Source organism: Opisthocomus hoazin, chromosome 1, assembly GCF_030867145.1.
Source record: "Opisthocomus hoazin isolate bOpiHoa1 chromosome 1, bOpiHoa1.hap1, whole genome shotgun sequence".
NCBI lineage: Eukaryota > Metazoa > Chordata > Aves > Opisthocomiformes > Opisthocomidae > Opisthocomus > Opisthocomus hoazin.
This window is the reverse complement of record NC_134414.1, coordinates 49,770,906-49,784,014: the sequence shown is the minus strand read 5'-3', so window position 1 is coordinate 49,784,014 and position 13,109 is coordinate 49,770,906. Positions and strand designations below refer to the sequence as shown.

Below are 13,109 nucleotides of genomic sequence, written 5' to 3'. Positions count from 1 at the left end.
TCTGGGAGCAGTTGATCCGAGCTACTGAAGTCTCCTAGATGCAGTCTAATAGTATGTGCTAGTGATGGCACGTGATTTGGCACTCAAGTAATGCGGGTCTGTCTTTTCAGCTGAAAACATGTTGTCACTTCTCTGGTGTGTCTGTGTAAGCCATGGCTGTAGCTGGTGTTGAGCTAGTGGGCATCACATGGGAAGAACACGAAACCCGTGACACAGGAGCTGTGTTTGTAAAATACAGTTTGTATTATGGGAAAGCTGGAATATCCCTGAACAATGAGACTGAATGATGTGTACTGTATTTCTGTGGTATAGTACTTACATATGAAGCTGCTGGGGTTTTTACCTCTTCAGAATGCCATGAACAAATTGGAGGTTTCAAGATATGTTAGCAAATACATATAAATAGACAATATATATTTTTACACACACATACACGTGTATGCATATTCATGATTAGGAGTCTGAAGAAGAATTGCATTTATTTTTGAACATCTTAGAAGGAAACCAGGCTTGGCAATTTTTTTCTTTCCAGTTGTAAGAATGCTAAGACTTGTGTGAAGCTCCCTAGTTCAGATCTTTTCCCTGAATTCTGGGTCTTAAAAATTTGTGTCGCTGGAGTAAGATCTTCCTCTGCTCTCAAAAAAACTGTATTGCCAAAGTCTTAATGGTTGGAGAAGCCAAGTATACACAGAAGAAGACTCAGAATGGTAGACTAATATAGGTTGGAGGGGATCTTGGGAGGTTATTAGTTTGGTCCAGTCCCTGCTCAAAGCAGGGCCAGATTGAAAGCTGATTCCAACTTCAAGCATGTAGTGGTGCATGGAGTTACTCCTCCGCAAGCGCAAGACCTGTCGTTTGCGTTTGCTTTTGCTGAACTTCACATCGTTCCTGCCAGACCATTTCTCCAACTTGCTGAGATGCCTCTGGATGGCGACGCTGCCCTTGAGCGTACCGACTGCTTCCCCGCATTTTATGTTATCTGCAGACCTGCTGAGGATGTGCTCTATCCCGTCATGCCGATTATCAATGAAGCTGTCCTATACAGTATTGGTGCCCAGAAATTGGCTGCTAATAGGACATTGAGTAACTGGTGAAGGTATTTTGAGGCCAGTGGTCTGTCTGGTTTTCTGCCTGCTTTGTAGTCCAGTAACTGGGAGGTGAAAGAGAATTTATCTGGTGTACATAAGGAGTCACAGGGGTTTCACAGTAGTAATATTTCTCTCAAGTCTTCCAGGTTTTTTTAGGTATAGTCAGGAGAATGATTTTGTTCTGGCACCCTCTGGTTCGCTTGGTTTTAAGGGTTTTGCTTCAATCACTCTGTTTCTGTCAACGATCTGCAAGGTGCTCGTTCAGCTCATATTTTCATAACTCCCCACAGACCTTCTCCTCTATATTTTACATACAGAAAACCTGCATGTTGGGGTAGTTACGGGAGGCAGTCCTGGCTTTTGAAGGTTGTGGTATTTTGCTTCCTTTTACTGATGCTTTGTCCTATCCTACTCTTGTTCCACCCTATGATACTTCTTTGCCATTAACTCCTTTTTGCTTTACTCTAGAATCATAGACTTATAGAATCATAAAGCTTGGAAAAGACCTCAAAGATCATCAAGTCCAGCCACCAACCCAATACCACCATGCCTGCTAAACCATGTCCTGAAGTGCCACATCTACACGTTTTTTGAACACCTTCAGGGATGGGGACTCCACCACTTCCCTGGGCAGCCTGTTCCAATGTCTGACCACTCGTTCAGTAAAGAAATTTTTCCTCATATCCAATCTGAACCTCCCCTGACGCAACTTGTAAAACTAGGTAACAGTTTTAACTCTCTCTTCTAGAACTTGCGTCTATTATCTTATTTGTCTGGTTTTCTTTTTAAATATAAATTAATATGAAGATTACTGCCTTCATCATGCCACTACTTTGCACCTCTCCCCGTGCGCTGTTTGCAGCTTTGGTGGCAGGGCTTCCTGTTGGTGTGTGAAAGAAAACCTGTCGCTCGAGCTCGTTCACACAGGAAGGAATCGCTAAAAATGGCAACGCTGGGGCACTGGAGTGTGAGCAAGCAAGCAAAAATTCACAAATGCACCTGTTCTATAAGGTCAGTAAGAGTGCACAGTCACAAAATAGCAGTCACTTGCTGGACTCATCTGCTACTTCCCTGAAAAGACTCTCTTTAAAAAATACTAGACTTGCATAGAGAAATGAACAGAGCAAAACAAATATAAAGCATAGTTTTCCACTTGCTCTGTTTTGCAGAGCGGTTTAGTCTTTTTAAAGATATGCTGTGTTCACACTCTAGGGTTTGATGGTTTCCTTCATGGTGGCAGTAAGCTAGATGGTCTTGATTATCATTAATACTCCTCTGTTTCCATTTCTGAGAGGCAGAGAAAATGCAAATGCAGTAGGGTGAGTTGCAGTAAACATGTATTCATTTCCCTTGTCTACTTTTCAGTGGCATGTGAGTCTTTCTTCTTTTTCGCTTCCTGCTATCTCCTTTCCATTCCTGTTAGTCTGACTATGTCTTTCACAAGTGTTTATTGGTGTTTGTTACTGCCTTTAACAGCATTGTTTTTGTCTGTGACTGTAACATAGAAAAGAAGATAATTAAAAATTACATAATTGTTCCGTATAGGTGAATGCTTACAGTAACAGATTTATTAATAAATCTTTTCAGACAGTGCATCCCCATGGTACAGTACAGGAGTGAAATATTCTGTCAGACCATTACCCGTTAGAGTATATCTGAATAGCCAGGATCTGTATAGCTAAAACTATATTAACATTGTATGATCAAATTCTAATTAAAAAAAAGTAGTAGTTTGCAAGGTTTTGCGTATGCAATAAAAAAATAAATCTTGGTATTATTTGTGGTGACTCTCCAGGTGTGACTAATTGGATGTAACCAAATCCCAAGAGATCAGAGATATTTAAAAGTGTCTGTACAGAGTGTAACACCTTCTGCATGTGGTTAGCTTGAGGGTGTCTACATTTCCATGTGTCCTTTTGCTGTACTAAAAAGGTTATTATTTTAGTGGTAAGAATAGTGTTATTTTGAATGCATTCACTACAGTTCATTACTAGCATAGCCTGTGTACAGATTTACAGATTCACATTTATGTCTGTATTTACCTTGAGTTTGGGTGCATTGAAATGAAAAAGAAATAACATATACATGGACCATGTACTGACTTTTGTGTTTCTCTAGGGATCACAACCAATTAGATCATCAGCTCCAAGGACCTTTGTAATGACCTAGATGTGCCAGTGTTACAGAGTTCAACAGTATCCGCAAACTTTGTCTGACTAGGATTAGCAATAGCCTTGCCTCTCAGAAAATAAATTTAGCCAGGGGAACAGAGGTTTCTGTGTGAAGGAACTCCCTTTTGCCACTCCTGTTGTTGTTTTTTGGGGGGCGTGGATCATAAAACTTGTGTACAAAAGCAGTTTTTAAGAACCTGGAGGACTGATTGCTGTTGTGTATGGGTGGTTTTTTTCCATTCAGAATACTACTGTATTATTTCATATCATACTGAGGAATGAAAATGTATTTTTCTTACATTCCCTCTTAACAGCTACAACTTTGTGATAATAATTCATACTGCTTTTCATCTTGAAAACAGTTTGCAGACATCGTCTGTGATAGTTGATCTGCGAAACATCCTTAAAAGGCATAGAATTTATTGGAATTAGTCATGTTTTGTGGGGGGTTAAATCCTAATTTTCCATTGAAAAATGTTTACTTTACAAATGTCTATAGGAATAATTGAAGTAAATAGCAGAGCTCTTGGCAAACTCCCAGCCCGCATACACTGACTATTTTTGTTCTATTCGTGGTCCTGGTGCTAAGTTAAAGCAGATGTTTTGTCTTCAGAGTGAATCAGGATGAATCTTGATGCTACAGGCAGTTTTTCTTTGCAGGTCCAGTGATTCTGTTCTTGAAACCTGTCTATAATGGATATAATGAAGATGTAATGATTTTTGAGGTAATCACAGTGGTGCGAATTGCTGGGGAGATGATCTCTTGAGGTTTCCTCCATCCTAGTTTTTACAATTTGTGTGAATTTTCCATTCATGGCTCTTTAAGTGGCAACAGAGAAAACAAAGCTGTGAAAACAGGGGAGCGTCAGGTGATGAGGACCCTGATCTGGCACACCCCTACCAGGAGTGGAGGAGGAGAAGGACAGATGCTCTCCTACCTACGCCGCCCCGTCCTGCTAATTTCTTTCCATTCGGGAACCACTCAGAAAACACCATGATCTTGTGGGGTCTTGCATCCAGGGTGGTTGTAGCTTAAGCTCAAGCTAATGTTGGTCAGCTGCTTGAAGCTTGGTATTAATTTGGTGTTAATGCCCTTCACTTTTATGGAGGAGGTGTTTTGTCTTGGTCTAGCATGGGGGGGTAGGGGGGAGGCGAGAGGATGACTTTGGTGGGAAGCCGAGCTCTGGAGAGGCAGCACGGCAGTGGTCTCCTGCTGAGGTCCATAGCAAGCCTTCTCCAGCACAGGGCCGTGTCTTGCTTTCCAAGGCCTATAGGAGACTTTTATGATCCCCTGTATGGAGGCTTGTGTTGCTCCATCCTTCTTCTTACTGCCTACTGCTCCAACCCTGTAACAGAGCTCAACATGGCTACTTCTTGTCTTCATGGCCCTCCTCAAGAGGAGAGGAGGAGATGTTACGACTGTCTGATCAGTCTTTTATCTTGAAAATTTTTTCTCCTTTTTCTGAACCCAGAAATGGCCCTTGTCTGAGAGTGCTGGGTGCATCAGAAGACAAAGCTGGCACTGCTTTCACCATTGCTGGTGCGCTGGTCTTCAGGAAACTTCTCAAGAGCAGCTTCTGTGAACCTTCTGCATCCCTGGTACAGCCTAGAGACGTTTGTCTATTTTGAAAGCATTTACAGGATAGTAACAAGATGTTTGTGAATGTCATCCCTGGGTATTGGTACAAACGTGATTCTGCGTTTAGATAATATGCTCCTCCTGAACTCATCCAGTGCCGTGTTTCCCTGTGGGCTCTTGTCTAACCCTGATAAGAAGGACAACATGGAAAAACACACAAAAGTATTTATTTCAGTGTGGGTTTAAAAGAGCGTACTTTTTATTTGCTGACATACTGCAGGTTAAGATGTTTCCAGTTAAGCTTGTGGCTTTTTAGTGAATTTGCTTGTTAGGAAGCCAGACCTCACTGCTTTTTCATTTTGAAATGGTGCTGGCTTGTTCTAATCCTTCTCCACGTGTCATAGCCCTTTAAACTGCTGACCCTGGTCCATGGGATTTTACCATAGAAGAGGATGACTTACATATTTGATACCCTGAAGATTAAGGGCCTGTTGAGATTTCCTGACTGCTTGACACTTGTATTTTATCGTGCCCGCTGTGAGCAGCGGGACGTGAAGGCAGACAGGCGGATGAATCACCGGACCGATCTCACATTATTGTCACTTGGCCAGCTGATAAGGGAAAGAGAGATGAGAAAAGTGGGCTTCCTCTGTATGTTAGATTGCAAAATGCAGCTGGAAAAGCAAAATAATCTGGCTGTAATGCATCAGTGGGACTAAGAATAGAAGTGATGCAGCTGGTGCAAATAGCCCTTAAATGCAAGAAGCCTTCCCCTGTTTGCCCTCCCCAGCTGTAAGCTTTCAGTTCGGTACCAAGACCTAACAGGCCACAGAGGGGTGATAACAGGCTTGGCAGGAGCAGTTTGGAGTTTAACTCTTTGATATGCAAATTCTTTTTTTCTTTTTTTTTGAAACTAACCCTTGAAGGATCTAGAAGAGCCTGACCCAAGATATAGACATTGTTGTGACGTCCATATTTTTTCTGGTATTAGCCTGAAAGCTGTAACACTGGTTTTGGTTTTTTTTTGTGGTTTTTTTTAACTGTAAAGGTACACTTCTGGGGGTTTTATTTTCAGTAGGTTACTTTTTATTATCTATAAAACTTGGTCTATGTGACCAAAATGTCTTTTTTTTTATTTTTATTGACTTACATTACTTTCCCCTGTGTGTATTAAAATTGGTTGATTTTTCTCCTTCCCCCCAAGAGACTAACATTTGTTTTGTTTTGTAATCCTTAATTCATGGTGTTATATAAATCAGCAAGTTATAACCTGCTTCATATTAGAAGACTGAATTACAGTTAATTAAATACAGGTATTTGTAGTGGGCATTTTAACAGAATCTTAATTGTGATAACTCAACAGGATGCAACTCAGTGGGGGTTATCATTAGGATGATGACATTTGCCACTTGTGGGAGTGTTAGTTGTTTCCAGTATTCCTTATGTTTATTGCAAAGACTGTTGCAGCTACTTCTGCTTTTAATAAAACCATTCTCAAAACATCTTAATATTGCAACATACAGTGATGTTTGCTGTTTGCTTCTGGACTACTGTCAATACTTTAATTGTGTGTGGTGGTGTGACGTAGTTTATAATATGTAATATATAATAATATATAATGTATAATAACATGGTATTATTAACTGAAGTTTGCTGCTGTAGTGATGCTTTTATAATTGCTTCATCTTTTGGTAACAAAACCTTTTCAATAGGAGAGCGTCGTGTGAGACAGGTTGTTTTGGTGGCGTCTTGGAGCAGGTTACAGGAGCCACCTGTACTTCCAGCGATGAATTCAGAATATTGAAAGCTCAAAATACGGAGAACAGAGAGTATTTGTATCTAGTGAATAATCAGGAGCACAACTCAGAATATAGAAGAAATAATTATCTTTCATATAAAACAACCTTGAAATCTTTCATAGTTAGTAGCAGATTAAACAGCAGGATGGAGTCAGAATTTGTCGTTTTAACGGGAATAAAGCTGGTCTCAGTGAAACTGTGAGAGGATTGTTGTTGGAATAGCGCCGGTAGATGGGTGGTCCACAAAAGAAGGAAGCTCAGGAAAGAAAGAAGCGAGAGCTGTGGTAAGAGAAGTGATGAGGGTAGGTGGGACAAGTGCAAATGGGAACAGGGTCTGGTTATGGCTGTGTCTCAAGGGTGACCGTGGGGATTGTGAACCTGAGAGAGATGGGAGGGGGCTTGAGGTTTGAGGTCTGGACAACTGCAATGCTTCTGTGTTGGGTAATGTGGTGAGAAGAATGGGTGTAACTGAAGGGATTAGCTGGGAGAAAGGGCTGGGGAGCTCTGTGGCACTGATGGTAGATGAAGGGCAACCACTTCAAATCCATATAATTGTAACAGCAAAGACTGTGTTCGCTTTATCTTATTTAATCAAATTACAGGAATATTTTTCAATACTTAAGGTGGTTCTGCCCCGCTGCTCCGCTCTCATGAGACCCCACCTGGAGTCCTGCATCCAGCTCTGGAGCCCTCAGCACAGGAAAGACATGGACCTGTTGGAGCGGGTCCAGAAGAGGGCCACAGAAATGATCCAAGGGCTAAAGCACCTCTCCTGTGAGGAAAGGCTGAGAGAGTTGGGGTTGTTCAGCCTGAAGAAGAGAACGCTGCAGGGAGACCTTATAGCAATCTTCCACTGCCTGAAGGGGCCTACAAGAAAGCCAGAGAGGGACTTTGGCAAGGGCATGGAGTGATAGGAGAAGGGGTAATGGCTTTAAACTGAAAGGGGGTAGCTTTAGATGAGATACGAGAAAGAAATTCTGTACTGTGAGGGTGGTGAGGCACTGGAACAGGTTGCCTAGAGAAGGTGTGGATGCCCCCTCCCTGGCAGTGTTCAAGGCCAGGTTGGATGGAGCTTTGAGCAACCTGGTCTAGTGAAGGTGTCCCTGCCCATGGCAGGGGAGTTGGAACTAGATGGTCTTTAAGGTCCCTTCCAACCCAAACCAAGCTGTGATTCTATTTTAGGAGCTTCCTCGTGATTTGAAAATACCGGGTAGGTGTATTCCTGGCATTAAGCTGAGGATAGATGTAGCCCCGGGTGCATCTTCAGCTAATGCATTTCTCCTACTGCCACTTAGTTTAACCGCTCTGTTAAGCAGTTTAAGTCATGTACTCTGTCAGGTGTTACCCGTGAATCAAAAAAGTAATGAAAGGAAATTGACAGAAAAACAAAAGCTTTGCTTGTCAGGGTCGTTGCTGAACTTGATCCTCGGGGAGTGGTGAGTGTAGCTGTTCATGTCATTCATGTTCTTCTGAGTCAGGATGGTTTGTAGGGTTTATGGATCGTGGTGGTTAGCCAGGAATAGTTCGCTTGTGTTGGAAGTCTTTGAGTCTTTCCAGAGGTGTGCTTCATTCAAAACAGTGTCCGTATGGTCACCCCTATGTTGTTTTTCTGTTACACCTGGAATATTGGGGGGGGAGGGAGGGGAAAATGTTCTCGTGGTAATCTCCTCTGGTATTTGTATCTTCTGTTGTTTTAGATTATGTCTTAATGCTGTTTATTAGTTTTTGTTGCGCCCTCTTCCCTGAAAGATAATTAAATGTGATGAGTCCACTTGCTAGTTTGTAATGGGAATGGCAGGAGCGTAAATTGGGATTGATTGGTTTCACTGGGGTGGCACAGAGAATGGGACTTGCCAGCCTGGCCGGGCTCCAGGGTGAAAGTCCTGGGGTTTTAAAATAGTGTTTTCATCTGTTAATACAGGATTGTTTTTCTGGAGTGCTCTCCCCTCTAGTTTAATAAACCAAGCACTGTGACTTCCTTACCATCCTTAGTTTCTGATTTTTTTAGTAATTCTTTTGTGGTCATGTCCATGTAACTGATTAGCAGTGTTATTAGTATTAACTTCTGTGTATCACCTTGCTATGCAGGAAACTTAGCGTGGGTGGTGTTGCCAATTCCTGCTTGACAGTAGTACTTAACCATCTCAAGTTTTTATGTGGCTTTTTTTCTTTTTCTCCAAGCTCTTTTAAGAATGGAATGCCTTTCCAAGTCTGCTTGGCTCCATTGAAAATGATGACTTTTAAAGTCTTAAAAATTGGAAGGTATGATCAGGAGAACAAAGGTATACAAGATTTGTTCAAAAAACCAAAGCTCTTAAAACTTGTAGTGCCCTTCACTCTGCAGACAGCTAAGTACCATTTTATGGAAAATACTTTTTGATTAAGAGCGGTTGCTGGGCAGGCTGAAGCGACAGTGACTTAGGCCCTTGCGCTGCCGCTGTCTCTCCTCTCACTACAGAGCCGTGAAGGGCAGCCGGCGCAGGTGTCCGTAGGTAGGCGGGATGAACCCGCTGACTGCAAGAACTTTATCTGCTCAAGTTATTCGTCAAGGTGGTAGTTTCTGGGCTGTGAATGTGAATAATTACTAAGCCACGGTTAAGGGGGTGGTTTGTCCACGTCGGTCTGAGGAATGGAACGGCCCTGGCTTGCTGCATGCAGATGGTGAGTCCCGCAGGCTGCTGCACCGATCTCAGCAGAGGACTGGGAAGTACAAATTACCTTTGGAAATCAGGCTGCTTCTGTTTTTTGCGCTTAAATATGTAGTCAGACGGGCAGATGAATTCCCTCTTGGAGTACTGAGTGAAACAGTACATTGAATTACTCCCCTATGCCTCCCCTGCCCTGCCAAAAAATCTAGGTGATGGAGGAACTGTCAGATGGGGAGAAGCAAATATATTTCTATTTAAGCAAGGACAGGAAAAGAACCAGGGCGACTGTGTCTCCCATCGAAAATATGAGGGCTATTAGAACAAGGAGAGAAATGACAAGGGCTGGGGAGGCCAGTGGAATTTGAGCAGGTATGTATCAGGTAGATCTTGGAATGGATGCACCTTCTCCTGTGCAGCCTGCTGTAGGTGACCCTGCTTCGGCAGGGGGTTTGGACTAGATGACCCACAGAGGTCCCTTCCAACCCCGAACATTCTGTGATTCTTACTGCCACCTCTATTTTGGAGGAGCGAAATAGGTTTGTTTGAGCAGTTTGACCTTTTTTTTTTTTCCTAACTTAACCTTATGCTGATGGACACAGTGAGGTGGGACTCCCCACACGTAGCTCAACAGATGCTTCTGAGGAAGTGATCCATCTCCAGGCTGGGGCTTGGCTGTCTTATGCTGATGGACGTGGTGAGGTGGAACCCCCACACATAGCTCAGCAGGTGCTTCTGAGGAGGTGACCCGTCTCCAGGCTTGGGGCTTGCTGAAATGAGGTGTTGGCCCTCCCTACCTGTGCCAGCCACGGGGGCATCAATACCGATTTTACACAACCGCTTTCTGGTGATGGATAAACTTACAGCTTATATAGCTTTCTCTGCTGTTTGTGAGAAGGATTTTGTTCTCTCTTTTAAGACTAAGTTTAATGGGCCCAGCTTATTCTGGTTTTGCTTATTCTTTGAGTGGTTTTGTTGTGAAAGTTAGCACAGTGCGCTTGACACTGTGGTAAGGGGAAAGCTGCGTGGTATTTTGTCCGCAGTGGGATGATGGTTAGTGCCATTCTTTTATTTAGAACATCTTGCACAGCATAAAAGGAAAAGACATGCCAGGGTTTATATAAGCTACTACATCTAAACAGTGTTTTTTTTCTTCCTGCTGTGATTTTTCCATTGTCCTGGTGTTCCCTCTGAAAGCAACTACGAGGAGACTCTGTGAAATTTTGAACCACATAAGGGTAGTATTTGCCATCTGAGACAGGATTCATCTCTTTCAGGCATTCGTGTTCCAGACTTTCGTGCCGGTTAAACTTCAGATACCTGTGCTTCATTACCAAATCATGGGATGCTCACTACAGCGGGGTTGACGAAGAGCAGATTTTTGGCACAAGTCTGCAGTAAATTTGTGCTCATTCCTTTGGACTTGTAGCAAGGGGCCTTAGGTGTTCAGCCGCCTTCCCTTAAATTAGGTAGTGGAGGGGTTGCCATCACCATGAGCAGCATCAGTGCGCGGTCCACACAGAAACCGATGCCCCGCTGAATATCCTAAGGAAACGGGTGACCTCGTCCTTAAGCTCTGGCAATTTCGTTTCTGACTGTGCGAGGACTGTTTCTTCTTCTGATGGTCTCTGGGATTCAGCAGCCTCTTAACAGGAAATAAAGAAAATCCTTGTTTTGTTTTTGAGTGGGTTAAAGTATAAATGAAGATTATCTTGCAACTTTGAGGAGAGAGTGTACCTACTGCCGCCCATACAGCAAGTAGAGCTGGCTCGATTCTGGACTGAGCATAAACCTAGTTGGAGTAAAACTGGTGAACCAGAAGAGGGTGAGTGGATGACAGCATTTGGTAATGCTAATCCTCATTAGCAGGGCAAAATAAGAGTATGAAACCTGTGCAATTAGGTCTTTTCTCTGTGCAACCTCTATAGGCAGTCCTGTTCCTTGTTGAGAGATCCGCTGGAGAGGTTGGTATTTATCCCTTTCCCCACCCTGATGATATGGAGGCATCGCTGGCTTACCCTACCTAAAGCACGAGCAGTTTTCCTGTGCGATACCCTCCTTTTGAATTCTATATTTTGACTTCATTTTTAGTTCACTTTTTTTTTGTCTGAAGTGCAAACAAAATGTAGAAGCACAACGTATATGATTCCAACCTGAAATTAGGAATAAACAATTTTTAAACATTACTGTTTTATAATTTCTTTCAGATGCTCATAAGCCCTTGTGAGCAGAAATCTTGAATAGTTATTATCTGATGAGTAATAGATACTGTTTTGCTGAAGAAAGTCTGAAAATAAGGGGAAGAAGAAAGTCTGAAGAGAATGGGAAAATACCACTTTTTTTTTAATTCCAGTTCTTTATGGATTCAGAAACATAGTTATAGTTTACAGTTTGGCTGAAAATCCTGTGTTGTTTTGGTGATATAGTAGAAAGTATACTTTCAGCAGATTCTTTGAGACAATTATTTACAAAAAATACTTTATCGATTCGCCAGAAACTTGTGTCTCTGTGTGTTTTTATATTCATATACATATATGTGTGTTTAAGTGTGTGTGTGTATGTATATGTATAAAGCTGTAATTCTTGTAACAAGGAACAGCCCACTAAGTCCTCTGACATTGTGCACAGGCTGGTAAAGAGAATTTTAACTCTAATGTCAAATCTGAACTGTGTGCGAGGATACAATGGTGAGCTAAGAGACCTTGTGCTGAGCATGTGCACAGTGTAACATGGAACATTTCCTCACGTCAGAGAAGCTGTCCAAAGTGGTGTGTGACTGTGTTTATCAAAATTTTATTTTATTTAGATCTAACGAAAAACAATGCCATTCTATTTAAACTAGAGTTCTGGAGGGACTGTCAAGGTTTCAGAGCTATCCATTCAAACAACTGGGAGTGTCAAAGATAATCACTACTTTTAGAGTAAAAAATTAAGGGAGATGTAGTATTTTGCTGTGGTTTTCTTTGCTCCCTGCAATTTATTGCACTCTTCTAGATTGACCACTGATTATTACTTAAACCCAGGCTTTTGAAGACTCCATTAGTTCTCCAGATTTGAACTACTAAATCTTTTATTACCTTTACAATATAACAGCCTGCACACACACTTTCTAATTTCATTTACCATACCAACATTCTTTGTGTACACTGATACAATTGTGGGGTTTTTTAAATATTGCAGAGAGACATCATCCTTCCCAGAGTAATAACTCTCTGAAGTTATGAAATGTAGCATATTTATATTTAATTATTTTTGTCAAACCAGACCCTTAAGTTCTAGGGAGAACAAACAGTTCTTGAAACTCGTCTTTTAAGTCCCAGAAGGTCTGGGACTTATCCCCAAAGCTGTTCAATTCAGAATAATTCATTAATGTCAAATAAAAGGCCTTGTAAAGAATAATGTTTATTCCTCTAAGCCTCTACTGAAAGACTGTGTAAGCACTCCTTGAAAGTTTAATCATTGAATAAACCTTTTAAAAGGAGGAGGGGGCGGCGCATGGCGCTCTGACTTCTTATGAAGGTTGTGTTTGGTTAATGAATTCACATCTGGCCAGCTGCATGCTTTTTTCTATGGAAACCTGTTATCGGAGTGTAAGAATTTGGGGAAAAAAACCACCAAACAACAGAAAAATGACACAGCTATACAGTGAGGTGAACCAAGGGTGTGCTTTCTTGTGCTGCCAAGAGCCTTATGGCATGGAGATTGTTCTGGTTTGGTGTAAAAGCTTTGGAGGAATTGCCCCGCGAGGCTCAGCTGAAATCCGGGTAGATGTTTGGGAGGAGCAGCATTACCAAGGTAGTTACCTTGGGTAACTACCCCATTACCCA

At 42.1% G+C, this 13,109-nt stretch overlaps 1 protein-coding gene across 6 annotated transcripts in view; it reads left to right on the top strand.

The window, feature by feature from the left end:
• The window catches only part of KLF12 (KLF transcription factor 12), a 256,583-nt gene that overhangs the window by 51,725 nt on the left and 191,749 nt on the right, over positions 1-13,109 (top strand). The window contains exon 1 of one of the 6 annotated variants that reach the window (XM_075422984.1): positions 4,732-4,858. The exons of the other annotated variants lie outside the window; for them this stretch is intronic. The gene's annotated coding sequence lies outside the window, so the exon portion shown is untranslated. Of the gene's footprint in view, positions 1-4,731; positions 4,859-13,109 lie in introns of those variants that run through there. 6 annotated transcript variants of the gene reach the window in all.